Source organism: Oryctolagus cuniculus, chromosome 1 (assembly GCF_051225735.1).
Source record: "Oryctolagus cuniculus isolate XC-2025 breed Fujian yellow rabbit chromosome 1, ASM5122573v1, whole genome shotgun sequence".
Taxonomy (NCBI): domain Eukaryota; kingdom Metazoa; phylum Chordata; class Mammalia; order Lagomorpha; family Leporidae; genus Oryctolagus; species Oryctolagus cuniculus.
Window position 1 is genome coordinate 55,652,893 of NC_142867.1, and position 23,651 is coordinate 55,676,543.

General features: G+C 44.4%; 1 protein-coding gene and 1 long non-coding RNA gene across 11 annotated transcripts in view; one reads left to right on the plus strand and one right to left on the minus strand.

The window, feature by feature from the left end:
- LOC127492323 (uncharacterized) overlaps positions 1 to 21,491 on the minus strand; it is a 64,390-nt gene extending 42,899 nt beyond the window's left edge. Inside the window, exons 1-3 of one of the 2 annotated variants that reach the window (XR_016231337.1) lie at positions 21,349 to 21,491; positions 16,683 to 16,833; positions 16,166 to 16,259 (exon numbers count right to left, since the gene is read on the minus strand). This is a non-coding gene — a long non-coding RNA (uncharacterized LOC127492323). Of the gene's footprint in view, positions 1 to 16,165; positions 16,260 to 16,682; positions 16,834 to 21,348 lie in introns of those variants that run through there. The other variant, XR_011388453.2, reaches the window with a different exon arrangement.
- The window catches only part of RNF141 (ring finger protein 141), a 43,148-nt gene continuing 40,905 nt past the window's right edge, over positions 21,409 to 23,651 (plus strand). For 2 of the 9 annotated variants that reach the window (XM_008266159.5, XM_070073369.2), the window contains exon 1: positions 21,431 to 21,542. The gene's annotated coding sequence lies outside the window, so the exon portion shown is untranslated. Of the gene's footprint in view, positions 21,543 to 23,651 lie in introns of all 9 variants that reach the window. The other 7 variants (XM_002708811.6, XM_070073393.2, XM_070073372.2 and 4 more) reach the window with 7 other exon arrangements.

The window sequence follows — 23,651 nt, forward strand, 5'->3', positions numbered from 1 at the left end:
CCGTGTGCTTACAGAAAGCCCTGTGAAAACATACTGAAGTAACTTCTAGCATTGTGCAAACAAGAGAAGGGAAGCACAGGGAAGGGAACCAATATTTATTGAGCACCCACTATTTAATGCTCATTTCACACATTGTCCTATTTAATCTCTATATGTTCCCCTAGAAGAATTATTACCATCTATTTGTATTAATTAGAAAATTTTCAGGGCCAGCGCTGTGGCACAGCAGGTTAATGCCCTGGCCTGAAGCACTGGCATCCCATAAGGGCGCCAGTTCTTGTCCCGGCTGCTCCACTTCCGATCTAGCTCTCTGCTATGGCCTGGGAAAGCAGTAGAAGATGGCTCAAGTCCTTGGGCCCCTGAACCCACGTGGGAGACCCAGAAGAAGCTCCTGGATTCGGATCAGCGCAGCTCCAGCCGTTGCAGCCAATTGGGGAGTGAACCATCAGATGGAAGACCTCTCTCTGTCTGCCTCTCCTCTCTCTGTGTAACTATGACTTTCAAATAAATAAATAAATCTTTTATAAAAAAAGAAAATTTTCTAAGGTTATAGGTATACTTAAATGACAAAAGTATGATTCAATCTAAGGTCAGAATGACTACAATGCCCATGTTCTTTTCTCTACACCATAATATTTCTCTTGCAAATGACAAGGTAAGAAACAGGTATAAACTTTCAGTATGCAAGCTCAAAATTAGTCACTTACCAAAACCAACAGGGTGAAATACAGAAAATAGCTCAAGACTCCCAGGCCAATTTTAGGAAATCTTTCCTTCTTAAATCCATTGGCAATGAGAGGGGGGAAAGAGGACCACTGAAGAACTTTCGGAACTGCCTCTCATTGATACCAACCCCAACAGAGACCTACCTGGTCCAGTTCATAAGACTGAAAAATCTAAGGCTTAGAATACAAGATAAACTCCTTTAAACTTTTTTTTTCCCCATAGAGTTTAAAAAAAAAAAATGCAGCCTAATATAACAGATGGCTAGAGGTAGAGCCTGGTCTAGAAGTCTCCTCCCTAATCAAATACTCTTTATTTTCCACTGAACAACGAGAAATTGGAGAATAAACGCACCACCCAGTTTGTATCTACAATCTAGTCTACCAAAGCAGTCTTCTAAACAGGCAGATAGAAAACCACTGATGATATTTCCAGGTTACATGAAGGATCTTCCTGCCCAGAAAGGCCCCTATTTCATGTTTACCTCCCTGACTCCTGTGCAAAGACAATTTCCTAAGGATTCTCATATGAAATATAACAGTTTTTCTTGTTTTGTTTGTATTTGAGGGGGTACAGAAACAGAAAGAGACGGAGAACAAAGAGAGTGCCTCCATCTGCTGATTCTCTCTTCAAATGCTTGCAACAACCAGGGTTGAGCCAGGATGAAGTCAGGAGCAGGGAACTCAATCCAGGTCTCCCACCTGCTTGGCAGGAACCCAATTCCTTCAGCCATCACTGCCGTCTCCCAGGGTCCACATCAGCAGGAAGCTGGGGCCAGGAGCCAGAGACAGGCATCCAGCCCAGGACTGGGATCCTAGCCACTGGGCTAACCACCTGCCCCTTGCATGCTTTTTTATAAGTAACAAATATTAACATGTCAATATAAGCCCAATAAAGAGAAGCTGAGCTGTTAAGGGTAGAAGGCTGGAGTAAAGCAGATGACTCAATGCCCAGCGTGGTGCTCATGCACAGCTGGAGTCTACATGTCCATTGGCTTGTACAGAATTTAACCATTGATTTCCAGACTAAAGAATCCAACGTTGTATTGCCTCTAGACCTTCAGTGAGTGAGCAAAGCAAAAATCAATTCCTCTAGGAAAAAGCAGGTTTGTGAGAACAATACTAACAAACTCTTACTAAAGATTGAGAGGGTCACCCACAACAAATGTTTTAAGCCACTAAAAATGAAGAAAAGTTAGTTTAATCTTCAAGTTAAAAGTAAATAAATTTAGGTTTTTTGCTCCAATAATGGTTTTTCTGTGAGGACAGTTATGACCAAAGAACATTATAATAATACTAAAATCAGATGGGAGTAGTCATCGCTCCATATGTTCCCCAGGAAATGCCCAAATTTCTAAACAGTGCTAATGTGGTTTAAGATATCCCCTTTAATCTGAAGATCACTTACTTTAAAAAAAAAATCAAAAAAACCCTGTTGGGGTTGGCACCGTGGCACAGCAGGTTAAAGCCCCAGACTGCAGCACTGGCATTCCATACGGATGCCGGTTCAAGTCCCAGCTGCTCCACTTCCTATCCAGAAACCAGAAGATGATCTAAGTCCTTGGGTTCCTGCACCCCCGTGGGAGACCTGGAAGAAGCTCCTGGCTCCTAGTTTTGGATCGGCTCAGCTCTGGATGTTGCCACCATTTGGGGAGTGAACGAGTGGATGGAAGACCTCTCTCTCTCTCTCTACCTCTCTCTGTAACTCTCAAATCTTTTAAAAATTGTTTCAGAAGTCTTAGATTTACAAAAGTTGTGCAGTGCAGAATTCCCATATATCCCATACTCAGCTTCCCTTAACATCTCATATTTGTCACAATTAATTGACACTCCAGTAACTGAAGCCCATACTTTATTCTGATTTCTGAAGTTTCTACCTAATGGTCTCTTACTATCCCAGAATCCTATCCAGGATCCCACATTACTTTTCTGTGTGTGTGTGTGTGTGTGTGTGTGTTTAAGATTTATTTATTTGAGAGGCAGAGTTACAGACAGAGGGAGATACAGAGATAGAGGTCTCCCATCCACTGGTTCACTCCCTAAATGTCTGCAATGGCTGGAACTGGGCCAATCCGAAGCCAGGAGTTTCTTCCAGTCTCCAACGTGGGTGAAGAGCCCTAAGGACTTGGGCTGACTTACACTGCTATCCCAGAGCTGGATTGAAAATGGAGCAGGCCGGCGCCGCGGCTCAATAGGCTAATCCTCCGCCTAGCGGCGCCGGCACACCGGGTTCTAGTCCCGGTCGGGGCGCCGGATTCTGTCCCGGTTGCCCCTCTTCCAGGCCAGCCCTCTGCTGTGGCCAGGGAGTGCAGTGGAGGATGGCCCAGGTGCTTGGGCCCTGCACCCCATGGGAGACCAGGAAAAGCACCTGGCTCCTGGCTCCTGCCATCGGATCAGCGCGGTGCGCCGGCCGCAGCGCGCCGGCCGCGGCGGCCATTGGAGGGTGAACCAATGGCAAAGGAAGACCTTTCTCTCTGTCTCTCTCTCTCACTGTCCACTCTGCCTGTCAAAAAATAAAAAAATAAAAAAAAAAAAAAGAAAATGGAGCAGCCAGAACACAAACTGGTGCACTGCAGGTGGTGGCTTAACCCCCTATGCCACACACTGGTCCCCTTCTACTGCCTCCCCAGCCATTAGCACAGAGCTGGGTCAGAAACGGAGCAGCCAGTATTCGCACTGGCGCCCATATGGGATGCTAGGGCACAGCGTCATCCCCCTACCCCTGTCACATTACTTTGAATTGTCATGTCTCCTTAGGCTTTTCTTGGCTGTGACAGTTTCTCTGACTTCCCTTATTTTTTAATAACTCCATCAGTTTTGAGTACTGGTCAGGTATTGGGCAGAGTGTCCCTCAACTGAGATTTCTCTGATGTTTCCCCATGGTTTCATGGGGTAACATGTTTGGAGGAAGACGACCGGGTAAGTAAACCATCATCTTCTTCACATCAAATCAAGGGTCCACACTATCCACAGGACCCATCTCCGCTGGCATTAACCTTGGGCACCTGGCTGAGGTGGCATTTTTCAGCCATTTTCTTCCCTTCTTTCTGTACTATATTCTTTGGAAAAAGTCACCATGCACAGCTTCCATCAAACAGAGGCAGCTATGCTCTACCTTCTTGAGAGAAGAATCTCTATACAGCTTCTTTAGAATGTTCCTGTACAGAAAATTCATTTATTATTCCTGATTAATTTATTTAGTAATTTGTTTCTATCACCATGGATGCATGACCATTTTCTAACCTTAGGTTATAATACAGTAATATATATTTCCTTCCTGAATTTGTTCCAGTATTGCTCGCTGGGAGCTCCTTCAGTTTGTTACTGAGTCCCTTTATCATATTCTCATTGCTGTGTTTTATTGGGAACTTCTTTCTTTGGGCACTTCCTTTACTTTCAGGCCTCCCAATCTATCTTGTATATTTGATAGCCTGGTTTTAGAATTAACCATTTATCTAAGGTGCACCAGTTTTCCCCTACCTTCACTTTCATACCCCCTCTTTACAAGAGAATATTAGAAACCGAGACCTGGGCCTTAGTCAGGTTCTTTCTACTGTGATGTTGCTTCTGGGTTCTCTCCAAGCACCTGGCAATAGCAGGCCCAAGAGTTTCCAGTTTCATAGACCGGTGATTTCTTTTTAATCTGGGGAACATAGGGTTTCCAGCTTTTAAATTTTTCAGGTAAAAACTTCTGAAAATTACATTACTATCTAGTATACTATCATTTTAGAAAAACTAGCAAAGAGGGTGAATATAAAATTTGAATAAAGAGAAGTCACTAAATTAGTCTAATTTTATGAAAAACTCACTACACAGATCTTATTTTTCTCAATTTACTTTGGACAAATGAAGGCTCATTGAGGAGGATTCCAAGATGGTAGAATAGGGAGGGAGCTTACTGCTATAGTCTAGGGGAAGATAGTTAAACAACAAAACTGGAGAGACTGCAATCTCAGGGACGGGTTAAGGAGAAAACTGCGGAGGAAACTCCACGTTAATTAGGAGGATACTTTGGGTCGACATGGAGGGTGTGGATGCACACAGCTCAGGACCCCAGCAGCTGAGAGCCTCAGCACCAGCTTTGGAGAGTGAGGTGAAAACAGACAGCAACAGCCCAAACCACTGGGGCCCTATAGGGGACAGTATATCCACCAACCTAGAGGGAAAAAAAGAGCACATTTCTCTCTCCCCAACCACCTGGCAACGGCATCCTGTAACTAGCTGAGAGAGAGCGGGTGCCATTTGGACAGACATAACAGCTGCGCCAGCTTGTGTCCACATGCCTAACAACCAGCCAAGAGGAGATGCCCGAGTCTGGCTGGGAGAACTGACAGAGGGCTAGGTGTTCATGACTGTGGGATCCTTGTGTGCTGGGACTGTGAAAACACTGTGGCTGCATGGAAAGGTGCAAGGAGTCGCTGGGTCTTTGGGCAGTCACTGTGGGCAGCTCCACATGCTCGAGCCTTAATGATTTCCTGGTGAGAGTCATTGCTGTGGGATCTATGCTCACATTGAAGAGTGCACAGATCCTTTGTGTGGCTTCTGGCAGTGTGGATGAATATTGTACCCAACGGGACTAGCAGAGAAGGTGAGTGCGAGACTACACCAACAGAGCTGATCAAACTTCCCCTCTGATTAAAAAAAAGGGGTATTTAAGATGCCTAAATTGGGTGTCACCATGGACAATCTTCTCACACTGAAGCACTGAACAGAGCTCCATGGCCACACCCAGCACATGCCTCTGAGTATTCACTGAAAGAGCAGACACTAAGCCACAGAAGCATAGTTAAAAGATAAAAGACATCGGGGCGGGGGCAAGAGTATCTCCAGAAATACCTAAAAATAAATGCAGCAATTCAAAAAACAAGAATAAGGAAAACAACATGACATCCCCAAAGGAACACAACAAAACTTCAATATTAGAATGTGAAGATGAAGATGAAGAGATTGAAGAAATGCCAGAAACGGAATTCAAAAACTTTTATCAAAGGATTACTTAGAAGTAATCAGAAGCAAATCTATAAATTAAAGAAATCAATACATGACATGAATGAAAATTTTCCCCATGAAATTGAGATTTTAAAGAGAAACCAAAATGAAATATCAGAAAAGAAAAATTCAACAGATCAAATTAAAAAATGCAATGGAAAGTCTTAACAGAGCTGGTGAAGCAGAAGAAAGACTATCTGAGTTAGAAGACAAATCTCTAGAAGTTTTTCAGTCAGACCAAAAAAAGAAAAAAAAATTAGAAAATTATAAAATGTGTTGGAGATTTATGGAATACTATCGAAAGACCCAACATACAGGTCTTAGGAGTTTCTGAAGCCATGGAATGAGAGAATGGATTAGAAGGCTCTTTTAGTGAAATAATTACAGAAAACTTCTCTAATTTGGAGAAAGAAAGTGACGTCCAAGTGAGGAAGCACAAAAACTAGTAACAGACTTAAGCCAGTGAAGATCTTCACCACAACACATTGCAGTCAAACTCTCCACAGTAAAACATAAAGAAAAGATTCTGAATTGTGCATGAGAGAAATGCCAGATTACTTTCAGAGGATCTCCAATTAGACTCACAGCTGAATTCTCATCAGAAACCCTACAGGCTAGGGGAGAATGGCGAGATATATTCCAAGTTGTAAGAGGAAAAAACTGTATAAAGTTAATTGAAAATAGATCTTAGTAAAAAATAAGAATGAGAATAGGAGAGGGAGGAGGAAGAAGGATGGGAGTGCGGGTGGGAGGGTGGGTACATTGGGAAGAATCACTTTGTTCCTAAAGTTGTATTTATGAAATGCATGATGTTTGTATACCTTAAATAAAAGGTTTCTGTGAAAAAAGCGCCAGTGGAAGGATTGTCATTTCCTAACTAACCAGAGGCAATGATTCTCATTTACTATTAAGATGGGATAATGTGGACATGCTGAGAACAAGGGTAAAAAAATCCTATAATTGAGATCTAACTCCTTCTGCCCTTCCAATTGTTTCCCTTTTCACATTCCTCCCTTCTCCCCACTCTTGTATACACTACTACACAGACCACCACCATTAAGCAAGAGACAGACAGTTCCTGGAAGAGGAGAAAGACCATTTATAATTTAGAGTAACTTGAACCTAACTGTGCTAAGTGCTGTAAAACACAGGCTATTAGAAAAACCACTTTCAACTTATTTTATCTGGAAAGGCCCCTAGCAGGTGGTGGTCTTCGAGCTAGGTTTGTAATGATATAAGATTTCTGAAAGGAAAAAAATGAGGTTAGGCCCCGGTCTGTCGTACCAGCAGCCCATATGGGCGCCATGTCCTGGCTGCTCCACTTCCAATCTAGCTCTCTGCTATGGCCTGGAAAAGCAGAAGATGGCCCAAGTCCTCAGGTTCCTGCACCCACGTGGGAGACCCAGAGGAAGCTCCTGGCTCCTGGCTTCGAATCAGCTCAGCCCAGCTCTGGCAGTTGCAGCCATATGAGGAGTGAACCAGCAGAAGGAAGACCTCTCTCTCTCTCTCTGCCTCTCTGTAACACTCTTTCAAATAAATAAATTTTTTTTAAATGAGGCAACAATAATGTGGACTACTGAGTCTTACAAAGGGACCTAGATGTGGACAAGGAAGCAATGCTCCCTAGATATCCCACTGAATATCGAGGCTACAGCCTAGGGAATCATGGCAGTAGGAGAGATGGAGAAAAATGAAGATAGGAAAGTTTGAAGTGACAGATTCCTTGGCTAAACACTTTCTCTGACTGGTATAGCAAGCATCCCAGCTTTATGATCATCACAGCAAAAAGGTAAGATTTGGGGGATTCTGAAAGATGATTATGCTTGTGGTATGCAAACAGAATGCGGAAACATCTAAGAGGTAAAATTTTTTTCAATTTTATTCATTTATTGGACAGACAGAGGGACAGAGACAGACATCTCCCATCTGCTGGTTCACTCTCCAAATGCCTGCAACAGCCAAGGCTGTGCCAGGACTAAGCTTGGAATCCAGGTCTCCATGTGAGGGGCAGCAACCCAATTACTTGAGAGCCATCACTGTTGCCTCCCAAGTTCTGTATTAAGGAAGCTGGAACCAAGAATCAAACACAGGTACTCTAATATGTTACACATTTATCTTAACCACTGGGCTAAACACCTGCTCCCCAGGTGAAATTTTAAATCTGGGGCAAAGGTGGGGTGAAAGAAACAGATTTTTGAATTATTAACATGTGAGACACAGTTGAGGGCTTGGGAAAGACCATGGAAGTATTAGCTTGGAGGTACAAGATTGAAGAAAAAATATCTAACAGTAGATAGTGAGAATTGTGGCAGAACAAAGATCATTAACACATGACCTTTGCTCCTCTGATTTCCAGCCTAGGTTCTTGGCCTGCAGGCCCCTTCCTGAAAAGAATGAAATCATCATGCTGGAGACAGTCTAGATCAACCTGCACAACAAAAGGAATGAGGAGCAGGCAGGGAAGGAAGGGGAATGGAAGGAGGAGTAGAGAGAGGGGTCCGGGGGATTTATGGGAGGCGATTGCAGGCTGTGATGGAGGTCAAGAGAGGACAGGAGATTTTTATCAACATCACGGTGGCACGTGACATTGATCCCTTTCATGGTTCCTGATAAATGCGAGAAAAGGGTTACTTTGGAGTCTGTTCTGGTTGTTGGGTTTCTTTTACTTTGGTATCACTCCAAGCCTGAACCACAGAGACCAGAGTATAATAACGGATAAATGAGAAAATGCAGTTCTTTGGGTACTATGATAAGGATAAGGATGACAGAGCTTAAATGATGGCATTAAACATCAACAGAATTGGAATGAACTCAATTTACTTTCTCTTACACATCTGACTTCTCCATGAGATCTTCCAGCCCTGAGTTCAAGCTCCCTATGATTTCTCTCCCATTTCTAGTCTCAGCAACCCCTCTGCCACATCTCTAGCCCTACAAGAGTGAATGAATTTTCTCCAATACAGAACATATGCCACTCATTGGACCCCTTTAAGAGTGTCCTTTTTTTTTTTTTTTTTTTTTTTTTTTTCCAGAAGCACCTGTGAACATCACCACTCTACTGAGCAGATAGGGCAAATGCATTCCACAGCCTTTCAAATGTGAACTGGATAAACTATACAAGATGGAAAATTGATTTTTCTCGGAGTCTCCAAAGTTAGGCTCCTGAATGCAAACTAGTTTTCACCAATTACTGGCCGCCCACATGAGTTATAGCCAGAAGGGAAGAGACACCAACTTTCTGCTACTTCAGCTATCGTTGGGGGCCAACACAGTCAGAGATCTGAGACTTTCTGTGGTAAAGTTCCAGATTCTAGCCTTGCTTCACAGATTCTGAGGGCAATCACAGCAGAGATCAGACTTAGGCCACACTTCAAGGGTATAAAGACAGGGGTGGCGGAGGCAGCAGCTGTCTCCTGCTTCCCCACTTCTCTTACTATGGAAGACGAAAACTCCCCTCATGGGCTACTTTGCTGGGAGGAATTCTTGGGGCTCAGACTGTAAATCATCCCCTCCAGCCTTTCTGACGATTTTAGAAGTTCAGTATTCCCCTGTTGGCCACACTCATTCTGCAGTTTCAGGTACCCAGGGTCAACCATGGTCTGAAAATATTAATATTTGTCTTGACTCCTTCAACAGAGACTATATCCACATACTTTTATCAGAGTACATTATTATAACCATTCTATTTTTAAAATTTTATTTTATTTGAAAGTCAGATACAGAGAGATCTTCCATCTGCTGGTTCACTCCTCCCCAAACACTTCCACCTGGAACTCCGTGTGGGTCTCCCACATGGGTTACAGAGACCTAAGTACCTGAGCCATCACCTGCTGCCTCCCAGGGTATACATTAGCAAGAAGGTGGATCAGAAATCGAGGAAGGACTCAAAGCCAGGCACTCCAATATGGAATATGGGGCTCTCAAGCAGAATCCCAACTACTGTGCCAAACTCTCCTTGTAATTGTAACTGGTTATTGCTAATCTCTTACTATGCATAATTTATAAATTAAACTTTCTCATAGGAATGTATATATAGGAACAAACAGTATATAAAGGTTTGGGACTATCTGCAAATTCAAGCATCCAGTGGAGGTCTTGGAACACGCACCCTGCAGATAAGAGGGACTACTGTATCTAGCTCCATATCTGAAACTTTTTCAGTGTAAGATCATTGGCAAAGCTTCTGCTTTCTATAAAGCAAAGCTTACTGATACAAATGATATTGAACACATTTTTCAATTTGGCCTCCAATCCTCATCTCAAACCTTAAGTCACTGCTGCAAGGATGCTTCATGGAATAGCTACATAAGATCATTTACTGGGGCCGGTGTTGTAGCACAGCAGGTTAATCCGATGCCTGCAGCACCAGCATCCCACATGGGCACCAATTCGAGTCCTGGCTGCTCCACTTCTGATACAGCTCCCTGATAATGTGCCTGGGAAAGCAGCAGAGGAGCCCAAGTGCTTGGGCCCCTGTACCCTGTGGGAAACCCAGAAGAAGCTCCTGACTCCTGGCTTCAGCCTGGCCCATCCCTGGCTACTATGGCTATTTGGGGAGTGAACCAGTGGATGGAAGCGCGCTCTCTCTCTCTCCCTAAGTCTGCCTTTCAAAGAAATCAATCTTTAAAAAAACATTTACCTTTCCAGAATTTAGAGTGTGCTTCTGTGCTACGCCTTCTCATTTTTGCAAGGACTGTTCCTTCTGTTTCAATTATTCCTGCCTTTCTTCCTAACTATTAGCTATATATTACTGTGAAACAATCTCAGAACTTAATGACTCATCCCAGCATTTATTATCTCATGTATTATGAGAAAGGAATCTGAGTATAACTGGCTGGGTCCTCTGCTACAAAGTCTTTCACAAAGCTGTGATCCAAGTGTTGGCCAAAGTTACAGGCTTCTCAAAGTTCAACTAGGGTAGCATTCACTTGCAAATTCACTCACAAGGTGGCTGACAAAACTTAGTTCCTTGTCTGCTGCTGGTCAAAGCCATCCTTTGATTCTTCCTCATATATACCAGTCCATTGGCACAGCTGACAAAACAGCATCTTGCATTATCACAGCAAGCAAATTAAGAGCCAGGGAGGGACTGTGGTAGCAAAACAAAAGTCTAGACCTAATCTTGAAAGTGACATCCCATCTCTTTTGCCATATAATCATTAGAAGCAAGTCACTTTGTCCAGTTCACTTAAGGGGAGGGGATTATACAAGGTCATGAATCCCAGGAAGCCCTGGGAGACACTTAGATAGCCACCTCCTACCACATGATTGCATTTTTCTTGTTCCTTCTATTTCCAATTTGTTTACAGATCTATATTAGCACATCCTTCATTGTATTGCCAACTATGTACATAATTTTGTTTTCCTTTCATTCACAGCACTTGTATAAATACATACAAAGCTAGCACAAACGAGTAGGCACTCGGTATGGTTGTGTACTTTCATTGAGATGTCATGAGCTGTAAGTCACACTTTCATGCAGTTCTCTGTTGACTATGAAGATCATCCAATACAGGGTCAAGAGTTCCTGCCCACCTGAACTTTGTTCTTCTTGATGACCTTGTTTTGGTATAGAATGCAGTTGTGAATAAGTCAGGAGAATGCATAAAGGCTACTGTGTTTGAACTTGACTCCAAGTTATTGACTCACCTTTATGAATAATTGTGGGGAGCAACTCGGACTAGACTGTTACTGGAATTAAGACTTATTCTATGCATCTGCTCTCCCACAATATGGCGCTGGGAGAGGAGGAAACAGCTTCTACACAGCTGCCTCCAGTTCAACCAATAAACAGCAGGACCTGCTCCTGATTGGAGGAGAGCAGCGTACTCGGCGTGTGGGTAGCAGAGCATGGATTGGTGGAGAGGACTATAAAGGAGGAGAGAGACAACATGCACCAGGAACATCTATGAGGAATACCTGTGCAGCCCCCGAGAGAGCCGGCCGGCAGTGTGCCGCTCCCCCGCGGAAGTGGGGAAAGTGGCAGGGGGAACCGCCCTTCCACGGAGGTGGAAGGGAGGGTAGCCAACCCGGGAAGAACCAGCAGCAAACCCGGGGAGGGCCGAGCAGACAAAAGAACAGCGCAGGGTCCTGTGTCGTTCCTCCACGAAGACGGGGAGCGACATAATGGTGCCGTGACTCGGATATGAAGCCTAGGCAGGGTTTAGTTTCGTTCCTCCATGAAGAGGGGGAGTGACATAATGGTGCCGTGACTCGGATATGAAGCCTAGGCAGGGTTTAGTGTCGTTCCTCCATGAAGAGGGGGAGCGACAAACAATATTAATATTTATTTGAACAGGAAACTGCAGTGTGTTTTGGATTGCAGTCAATTCAAAGACAGCTAAGCTCACTCAGTAACCACAAACATAATAAATGTTGGCAAAAAAAAATGGTTCTTTGGTCTCTTAATTTTTAAAGGCTAGGATGCTGTCTTGCTAATCTAGAGCTCTGCACTAAACACTATCATTTCCTGAAAGTTAAAAGCCTTTTCTAGTACTTCCAAATTTTTTACTATTTTGTTATTTTGTTTGATTTTGTCTTCAGCGAAGTTGACATTCTTCTGTGATTATAAAAAGATAAAATCAATTAAAAATAAAATTTTCAGGGCTGGGTCTGCAGCACAGGTTAAGCCTCTGCCTGCAGCGGCAGCATCCCATGTGGGTGCCGGTTCAAGTGCTGGCTGCTCCACTTCTGATCCAGCTCCCTGCTAATGTGCTTGGGAAACCAGCAGAAGTAGTACTTGGGCCGCTGTGCCCACATGGGAAACTCGGAAGAGGCTCCTAGCTCCTGGCTTCAGATTGGCCCAGCTCTGGCCATTGCAGCCATTTGGGGAGTGAACCAGAAGATGGAAGATCTTTCTCTCTCTCTCCTTCTCTTTCTGTATTTTTGCCTTTCAAATATTTTTAAAAAATATTTTCACAAATAGCAAAAGACTTGAGTACTACACTGAACATATTCTTTTACCTATGAAAAATATCATTCAGCAGTAGTCAATATCATAATAGCAATAACAAAGACTTAGATGCTATAAAACTACTATATTATAAGCAAATATCTTAAAATCAGGCCATGTTTTATCCATTAGATTCTTTAAAAAAGAATCCATTAAAGACATATTGTCAAGTTAAAGAACATAACAAAAACTTCCCTGTAGCATAGGAATAGGGAGGATTTTAAATCTGAAGATGCAGTATGGGAAATATGGGTGGTAAACCTGGAAAAGATGGTGAAATGAGGTGTAAGCATCAGAAAAAATGTCAACTAACCAAGAGTACTGACAGGTACCTGGGAAGAGGCAAGAGTCAAACTCGAACCCAACTTGCCTGAAAAAGGATTTGTCTACAGGGATCTCACCCTGAATCTAAAACCCCAGTGCTGGTCAACCAAAGCACTAAGATAGGGCCCAGCACTTTGGCGCAGTAGGCTAAGCCTATGCCTGTAGCACCCACATGCCATATAGGCACCAGTTCAAGTGCCAGCTGCTTCTCTTCCCATCCAGTTCTCTGCTGTGGCCCAAGTGCTTGGGTCCCTGTACCCATGTGGGAGACCCAAAAGAAGCTCCTGGCTCCTGGCTTCAGATTGACTCAGCTCTGACTGTTGCAGCCATTTGGGGAGTGAACCAGCAAATGGAAGAGCTTTCGCTTTGTCTCTCCCTTGTTCTGTATCTCTACCTCTCAAATAAATATTTTTGTTTAAAAAAAAAAAAAGCACTGAGATATTCAGTCCGAATGACAATACTGGGGCTAGTACTGTACTCCAGTGGGTTAAGTCACTGATTGCAACACGGAAGTCCCACATCAGAGTGCTGGTTCAAGTGTCAGCTATTTTGCTTCAGGTTCAACTTCCTGCTAACATGCTCAGGAAGGCAGCGGATGATGGCCCAAGTACTTGGGTCCCTGTCACCTATGTGGGAGACCAGAATGGAGTTCCTAGCTCCTGGCTTCAGCCTGGCCCAGAGCTGGCTGTAGCAGCCACTTGGGGAATAAAGTAGTGGATGAAAGATCTCTTCTCTCTCCTCTGTCACTCCGATTTTCAAATATAATATCTTTTTAAATGACACATTACTAATTCAGTGGGCAATTTGGGTAGTCTACATCTTTATGGAGGAACAAAAGTCATGTGGAAACAGCCAGAGTTGAAAACACCTCAAAGTACATCAGTACAACAGAACATTCCCATATTCACTCATATCAATGAAAAAACTTCAAAAAGAACACAGATAATGGAATTAAATGGTAAAGTTTTAAAAAATAAACTACATTTCTTAACATAAGCTCCATCAAGTTCATAACACTATTGTCAACAATGATATTATTCATTTAATCTATCCTTAAACAACTGAGAATTTCACCATGCCAATGTAGTACATTACTAAAGAAAAATCAGTGTCCTTTATAGATTTTTAAAATTAGGGAACAAAAAGGAGTCAGAAAGACAAATCATGACTGTAAGGCAGATAGATGCCTAACGTTTTCCCATCAAAACTCACAAATTTTCCCTTGTTTGATGAAAGGAGCAAGAATATTGTCATAGTGGAGAAGGTCTCTTCAGTGACGCTTTCCTGTGTGTTTTCCGCTAAAGCTTTGGCTAACTTTCTCAAACATTTTAATAAGCAAATATTACGATTCTTTGATATCCCTCTCCGCCCAAGAAAAATCACAAAAAATGCATTAAGAATTTCAAAAAATCGTTGCCATGATCTTTGTTCTTCACTGCTTTGACAGCACCACTTCCATCTCTTGGAGCCATTTCAATATGCTTTCTCTGCAGGGTTGGGCTGGTTAAGTTAAGTTGCATGTCCTGTTCCAGTTCTTTGAAGAAACATTTCAGGATCTTAATCCCATTTGTTCAAAGTTTCCATTGAAGGTTCTGCTTTTATCTGCAATTGATCTAGATGCAACAATTTCAGCATCCACTGAGGATAAAGTCTGCTTCACTTTAACTTTTTAGTCAGAATTGTATAGGCTTAAGCAGTTGAGAAGTGTATGGTGTTATTTATTGTTATTGCTACTAATCATAAGGCCTCTTCAGCTCGGGCATGAACAAGGTTAATTTTTAATTTATTTGACAGACAGTGAGAGAGACAGAATGGTCTTCCTTCCATTGGTTCACCCCCCAAATGGCCACTACGGCTAGAGCTATGCCGATCCAAAGCCAGGAGCCAGGTGCTTCCTCCTGGACTCCCATGCGGGTGCAGGGGCCATCCTCCACTGCCTTCCTGGGTCACAGCACAGAGCTAGACTGGAAGAGGAGCAACCAGGACTAGAACCCGGCGCCCATATGGGATGCCAGCATCGCAGGCGGAGTATTAACCAAGTGAGCCATGGCGCCAGCCCCCAAGGTTAATTCTTACCTTGCAAGTTGATGTCCAACAGTCTGCCACGACAGGCTTCATCTTTAACATTGTCTCATCCCTTCTCAAAATGAGCTATCCATTTCTTCCCCCCCCCCCTTTTTTTAAAAAGATTTATTTATTTATTTATTTATTTATTTGGAGAGAGAGAGAGAGAGAGAGGCATAGAGTGATCTTCCATCTGCTGGTTCACTCCTCAAATGGCAGCAATGGCCAAGGCTGGGCCAGACCAAAACCAGGAGCTTCTTCTGGGTCTCCACGTGGGTGCAGGGTCACAAGCACTTGGGCCATCTTCTGCTGCTTTCCCAGGCACATTAGTAGGGAGCTGGATTCAAAGAGGAGCAGCCGGGGTTCAAACTGGCAGCTGTACGGGATGCCAGCCCTGCAGACAGAGGCAACCAACTACACCACAGCACCAGCCTCCAAGCTATCCATTTCTAAATGCTGATTTCTATGGGGCATTATCCCCATAAACTTTTCATGAAACATCAGTGATTCACCATTCTGCTACCCACACCTCACCACAAATTAGATTTTGTTCTTGCTTCACATTGAGCAGAATTCAAGGTTATAGGGGCTTTTCTCAAACTGATGTCTTGCCCTTCTAATGCCTTAACCTAGAAATGCTATAAACAGTACGAGTTTATTTTGATGTAAAAACTTTTTTGAAATACATGCATTGTTTTTCACAATATAAAATTTCCATGAGCATTCTTAGGACCTTTCATACATGTCCCCTTTCTCATCTGCCCATCCTGGGAAGGGGAGTGGCTAATCCTGTTGACAAAAACCATGACTTCAACTAGTAGACACAGATTTTACAGTGGGTCTGAAAGCTCAGGACTCATTCTTGGCACTCAGCTGCCTGCTTTCGGCTCCAGATCCTGGCAGGGTCTTGTCCCGAGAGGCAGGCTAGCCATTTCCATTCATCACTTCCATTCTGCACATGTGGTTAGAAAAGTGGACTGGTAATCCCTATTGAAGCTTTCCCTTATGTACTCTACTTAGGCCTCCAGGTTGAAGCCATATGCTCAAAAGGGTTCCACACAGAATTCTGCACTAGGTAAGTCTGATAAAATATGAGTGGAGGCCAAGACAATTATTTTAATTACAATAAGCAAACTTCTTTTATTTTCCTTTCCCAGAGTGGTGGCTTGGGAGCACCAGTGCAACCTTCATTTCTCTGCAACTGCTCCCTGAAAAAAAAACACCCCCCCTCACTTATCTGTAAGCAAGTGATACAGATGTGCTCACAAACAAGTACAGTCACCTTCCATACTGTATTAAGCACCCCCCACTGCCCTTTGTCTGATTGTACTTCAGTGAGCATTACCAGAACTTCCACAAGCATACTGACAACTTTTTTTTCCCACCAAGTACCATCACTATCTCCTCCAGGTATCATCACATCTACTAAGTACCACCGCCCTGCTGAGCACTGCTTCTACACCATCTGGGCACTGCCACAATCACTAGGCACTGCTGACTTTCCCAAACTCTACAGCTGCCTCCTTGGTAACATCCTAGGTGGCACCTACCAAATGACCATGCTGTTTCCCTAGGTGACAGCTTGTATACACAAGACTGCTATCTTTCCCTCCAGCAACCAAAAATCTCACCAGGTGCTGCCCTCTCTGCCCGTGATGACTGAAGTCGCCGTTGCCAATACCAGAACGGATGTACTGGAGCCCTGAAGCCATCTCACCAGGGAAACTGCTGCGTTCAGGTGCCATTCATTGCTGTGCTGCATTCACTCCTGTGGGTAATCGTCTATAGAAACACAGAACTGTAGCACCAATGGAAGAGAACACTTGGCAAAGTAGAAATTATCCCAATACAGGTGATAATTGAAGCTATGGGTACATGAAATCCCCAAGTGTTCCAAAATAAAAGCAGAGGGCTGAGGTCAAAACCATGATTAGAAACAGCCAGAGAGGAAGGAGCAATGAGATATAAAAACTTCACAATGCACCATCCTGGGAAATGGTGAAACTTTCCTCTTAATTGTAGGTGACCAGTTGTTCCTCTGCGGTCTACACTGATATAATTAAAAGCAGTAATGTATTGTCAGAAAAAGCACTAGACTAGTATTCTGACTCAATTTAGTGAACTTGCTCAGTAGTCCTTGGGTGAATCACTTCCCATTTTTGGAAGAATGTTGGACCAGATGACTTTTGAATAGTTCTTTTAACTTTATGATTTTACGAATTGCATACAGGAAGTTAGAAAGTGTTACAGCCCATAGTCTCTCAGAGTCTTCCTCAGATATTCCCACAGTCCTGTAACAGATGTTCAGTGACCTTACAAAAACAGGAGCCAGTAAACATACTTTCCTGGAAAAAATATACCACTTCAAATTTTCCTGGTTTTCACTAAAGGACCATGTTGACTATAATTGTTATTAAAGTCTCTTGTACTTTAACAGGAAAATACCTATATAAAAGTCTGAATAACCATTACAAATTACAAGATGTATTACAAGATGATACTTCTTATAAAAGATTAATGTTGAGGTTCTCTCTTCCTTAACTCTTACTATTTACATTTATAGTTTCCTACTTTTCCCCAGACTCCTGTATGTAAGGAAAATAAATTTCCTCACTTTGCTACAAAATAATTCATAATTCTTATTTCAGATGACTTATAACCTGTTAAGATTTTTTAAAAGATAATTCTTACAACTGTCTTATTCTGCTTACAATTTACTATGCTTGTGCAAGTTAAGAAAAAGTTGATGTACTAAGAAGGAACTATTTAGGGATGTCATTAACAATGTTAATTTAATGCCAATTTTTTTACTGTTTTAATGTTGTAGTCTCTCCTTTAGTCCAACCTTTACTATACTCACTATACAGAGTATGGTCCCATTTCATGTATTTGAAGGCAATAGTTACAGAGCAATTTTCCTGACTCCCAGGGTTAGATTAGATTAAAACAGAAAGCCTTAAAAAAAAAAAAAAAAGAGAGAGAGAGAGAGAGAGAGAAGGGGGAGGGGGAACAGAGAGAGAGAGAGAGGGGAACGGAGAGAGAGAGAAGGGAACGGGGGGGAACAGAGGGGGGAACAGAGAGAGAGAAGGGAACAGAGGGGGGGACAGAGAGAGAGAGAGAGAAGGGAACAGAGGAGAGAGAGAGAAGGGGAGAGAGAGAGAAGGGGAGAGAGAGAGAAGGGGAGAGAGAGAGAAGGGGAGAGAGAGAGAAGGGGAGAGAGAGAGAGAGAAGGGAACAGAGAGAGAGAGAAGGGAACGGGGGGAACAGAGGGGGGGAACAGAGAGAGAGAGAGAAGGAAACAGAGAGAGAAGGGAACAGAGGGGGGGACAGAGAGAGAGAGAGAGAAGGGAACAGAGGAGAGAGAGAGAAGGGGAGAGAGAGAGAGAAGGGAAGAGAGAGAGAGAGAGAAGGGAACAGAGAGAGAGAGAGAGAAGGGAACAGAGAGGGGGGGAACAGAGAGAGGGGGGGAACAGAGAGAGAGAGGGGAAGAGAGAGAGAGAGGGGAAGAGAGAGAGAGGGGGGAGGGGGGGAAGAGAGGGGGGAACAGAGGGGGGGACAGAGAGGGGGGAATAGAGAAGGGGGGAACAGAGAGGGGGGGAACAGAGAGGGGGGGACAGAGAGGGAGGGAGCGGGGGGGGGGGCAGAGAGAGAGGGGCCCGGCACTGTGGCACAGCGGGTTAACGCCCTGGCCTGAAGCACCGGCATCCCATATGGGCGCCAGTTAGAGACCTTTCTGCTCCACTTCCAATCCAGCTCTCTGCTATGGCCTGAGAAAGCAGTAGAAGATGGCCCAAGACTTTGTGCCCCTGCACCCGCATGGGAGACCCAGAAGAAACTTCTGGCTCCTGGCTTCAGACTGGCACAGCTCCAGCCGTTGCGGCCAATTGGGGAGTAAACCATCGGATGGAAGACACCCCTCCCTCCCTCCCTCCCTCTCTCTCTCTCTCTCTCTCTCTCTCTCTGCCTCTCCTCTCTGTGTAACTCTTAAGTAAATAAATAAATCTTTTTTAAAAAAAAAAATGTAATTAGTAGGGCCAGTGCTGTGGCACAGTGGGTTAAAGCCCTGGTCTGCAGTGCCAGCATCCCATATGGGCACCGGTTCAAGTCCCGGCTGCTCCACTTCTGATCCAGCTCTCTGCTGTGGCCTGGGAAAGCAGTGGAAGATGGCCCAAGTCCTTGGGCCCTGTACCTGCGTGGGAGACCTGGAAGAAGCTCCTGGCTCCTGGCTTCAGATCAGCTCAGCCCTGGCCGCTGTGGTCATTTGGGGAGTGAACCAGCGGATGGAAGACCTCTCTCACTCCCGCTCTGGCTCTCTCTATAACTCTTTCAAATAAATAAATCTTTAAAAAAATGTAATTAGCTGTGGTATAATTTCCATACAACAAACTGCATGTGACCAAGTTGCACAACTTGAGAAATACACACACAAAGCCGTAAAAACCACTACCTGCAGTCAAGAAAATGAATATACCCATTGCTCTCAAGTTTCCTCCAGGTGGGCATTTGGCATAGCAGTCAAGACATCTGCACCCTGTACTGCAATGCCTGGGTTCAAGTCCCGCTCTGCTGCCTAACCCAGCTTTCTGCTACTGTGCACTCTGCTAATGTGTGATGGCTCAAGTCATTGGGCTGCTGCCACCCAAGTGGGAAACCTGGACTGAGCTACCACTCTGCCACCCATCTCCATCCACCCATTCTTTGTGTGCCCCACACCTAGGCATTCACTGATCTGCTTTTCATCACTACAGATTAGTCTGATTTTCTACAACCTGAAATGTCATCAGACAGCTTTTGTTTTGTCTTGGTCTAGCTTCTTTCACTAAGAATAATTACTTTAGCTTGACTCATGTTGTTGTTCAGTTCCTTTTATATTACTGAATAATATTTTATTGTGTGGATAAAAACTACACTTTGCTTTCCATTGACAAGGAAAAGATGTGATGAGTTTTTGGACTGTTTCCCATTTGAGCCTATTACAAATAATGCTATGAATATTCGTGTACACATATGCTTTCCTTTCACTTCACTAAATAGCGGGAGTGGATGCGCTGGATACTGTGGTAGACATGTATTCAGGTTTTACAGAAATGGCCAGGGGCAGGAATTTAGCACAGCAGTCAAGACAGTTAAGCCTGGTTCAAGTCTTGGCTCCTCTCATTCCATCTAGCTTCCTGAAAATGGATACCCAGGAAGAAGATTATGGCTCAAATACTTGACTCTCTACACCTACGTGGAAGACCTGGGTGGAGCTTCAGAGAGGGAGCGATCTTCCCTCCACTGGTTCACCCCAGAGATGGCCACAGGGGCAGGGGCTGGGCCAGGCCACAGGCAGGAGCCAGGAGCTTCATCCAGGTCCCCCATGTGGGTGGCAGGGGCCCAGAAACTTGAGCCATCTTCCACTGCTTTTCCCAGGCCATTAGCAGAGAGCTGGATCAGAAACAGAGCCGCCAGAACTGAAACAGGTGTCCAGATGGGATGCTGGTGCCACAGGGAGCTGCTTTACCTGTTATGCCACAAGGCTAGCTCCTTATGTGATGATTTGCATTTTCCTAATGACTAATGATGCTGCCCATCATTTCACATGCTTATATTTTAAAATCCTTGGCCCATTTTAAAAACTGGATTGAATTCCTATCAAGTTATGAGGGTTACATATATATATATTTTAATTGGAAGTCCATTTCCAGTGTATAGTTCTACAGATATTTTCTCCAAGCGTTTCAGCGTAACAGTTTTTTGAAAAGCATAAGTGTTTACTGGATGGGTAACTCTGAGCGAAGGATACCTGTAAGGTGTATGAAGCAGTACTTGGCACACAACAGATGCTAGATGCCAATTATTAAGATACCGTGAAAAGCAACAATACCGCCAACTTGTATTCATAATAATCAGAACTACCACACGTTAAAACTTACCATCTTGGACCCTGTGCTACTTAACTTTCTATGTATTCTCTTTTATGCTTAACAGTCCAGCTAAGACAGTGCAATGAGCCTCGCTTGATGACAACGAAACAAAATCATCAGTGGGAGGTTGGATGCCTAGTAAGCCGTGGCTTGGAACCCAGACCTTGACAAACCCGCAGCTTCCCTCTGCACCCGCGGCCACCAGCTAGACGCTCAGGAGATGGCGCCAGGAGAGGCGGGAGAGGGCAGGCCTTCTCCACGGCCACCCCACGCAGCTCCTGCCTCGAGGAGCCCGCCGAACAAGGTCTCTCCAACTGCCATTTGGCAGGCCACCATCCCACACGATAGCCACCAGCCCTCAGCTCTCACCCGGCTTCCCGGCTGCGCCTACCTCGTCGCCAGGTGAGGGCGGAGCGCGAGCGTCTGGGCGGAGCGCCGAGGAGAAAGGCTGGGTCCCCGTTTCCAAGCAACGCGCCGCGGGGCGTGGTTACGTCACCGAAGTGCGACAGAGTCGCCGACCGAGCCGCCGGCGCCTGCGGGTCTGAGCGGCTGGCGCCGCCGGGAGCGCGATGCCTTGAACTTGGGGTGAGCTCGGCAGGCTGTTTTTTCGCTGTGTCCCTTCCTAGGTGCTCCACGACCCTCAAGCTGAGAGTAGAAACCCGGCCAGGCCTCGACGGTCGAGCCGGGCTTTATAGGAGAGAGAGGCCTGGCCCCGCAGGTCTTCCCAGGCCTCGGCTTAGGGTGTGGGGCTGCAGTGGACGTCCGTCTCCGATCTGGCGGTTACCAGTTGCCGGGGGTGGGGGTGGAAGTGGCTTACCCAGTTTTGAGGATGGTTCTGGGGGACCAAGAGTGAGTGTTTCCTTCGTGAATCCAGACCGGTTTTTGAATATTGCCGCCGGTGCAGCCCGTTGGCCACCGGACTTGGCTGTTTTGTTAAGAGTCCAGGTGCGCTTTTTGGTGGCGCTGAGGCGATGATGAAGAATGACAACCGGGTGGCCGAGGGTGGGACACTCCACAGGAGAAGCCCCGTGCCTGGGTGTTAGCTCAGAGGGGCCTGTCGCTCTGCCTGGCCAGCCCCACATTGCTGAATCAGCGCGGGCTGCTACCTTCCCAGAGGCCTTTGCTGGTCTAAATAGCTGCTACCCTGAGGCCCACCTGAGGGAAAAAAAGTTTCCCTGCTGATAATAATTGTAATGATTTTATAAGCCAAAGGAGCCCTCCGTGTTAGCTCTTGAAATGCTTTCTTGAGTTATTTGTCTCTTGTTCGTAGTTGTGGATTTGTTATTCATTTGTCCCCAAGCCCCTTATTAAGTGGAGTGCCCTTCCATAGTCTGAGCCTGCCCTATTTCAAGCTGGCAGATGATATATTGCTTTCCTCTGGCGTATTTAAAAGCTGCTCTAACGGTTTCAGCTGTTTATGATTCGTATCTCTTCAGCCCAAAGCCACATGTTTCCACTCCCCCCTCCATTCTTCTTGCTATAAAATGAGCTCCATCCTTTCAGTCTTTGGACTGGGGCATGAGCTGCCCCAGACCAAGGAGGCTGAATTAATTATCTGTATTGAAGCCACCCCTCTGAGAAGCAAGGCTTTTCTGTATTCAGAGCTCAAAAGCAGAATGTGTTTTTCTCTTCTAATGTCTTAACTGCTCGGCTTCAGTTTTTGACTGTTTTACCTCCAAAATACAGTGGTTCGTTTCAAAAGTTTGTTAATGCTTTGTCATTTGGTGCAAGTGAGCTTTCTTTAGCTACTTATTGCTTCATATCTAAATACTAACACACTTCCTTTTCCCAAAAAGGCAAGCAACGTCAGAGAGAATTCTGAGAAATCGAATGTATTCTTTCTAAATATGAACTGTAATTAGTAAATGCACAGGTGTTAGAAATTCATGTTCTTAATCTCTTAAGTACTCTCTAACCTGTAGTTCTTTTTTATATAATTTTTTTCTGATTAAGCTCTTTGAGCCCAAAACCAGCATTCCAGACTGAGTGATGACTATGGCCTGATTCTTTCACCATGTGTTAGTTATAACGGCATTCATTTCTAAAAAACCAGCTCATACCTGGTTGCAGAGCTAGACTTTAGGTAAGAAGTACTAAGGTAAATAGCATCTGTAGGGACAGTTCACAGTTAAAATAGTATCTTGATATAATTAATTAATTATCTATTTTGTTAGTCAAGTTGCTAGAAAATTTGATGGGGAAGGAATTTCAGAGAGGTTTTCTAATTACCACAGTACTTGTCAGTTAGGCCTCTTTGTTAACACTTTCAATTCAGGCTTTCCAATTCTTGTTTAATCTTCTTATGAAGGCATTGTGTTTTAAATTTGGGGGTTTTTTGTTTGTATTGGAGGGGCAGTTACTTATGATGTAATGTCTATTGTAGGGCTGGGGAGAGGCCCAAAGATGACTGGGGGAGAGTTTGATAGACTGAGGATCTTGAGATTGTACACTCTAGCTCTTAACTGCTAGTTCACTCTCCAGATGCCCTCAAGGACTATGGCTGGTCAAAGGTGAAACTGGGAACCTAAAACACAGTCCAGGTCTCCCATGGGAGTGGCAGGAACCCAGAACCTTGAGCCATCATCACTGCTTCCTAGTGCAGGAAGCTGGAGTCAGGAACCAGAGCTTGGAATCGACCCTAGGTACTCTGATATGGGATGTGGGCATTTTAATCCCTAGGTTAAACACTAGCTC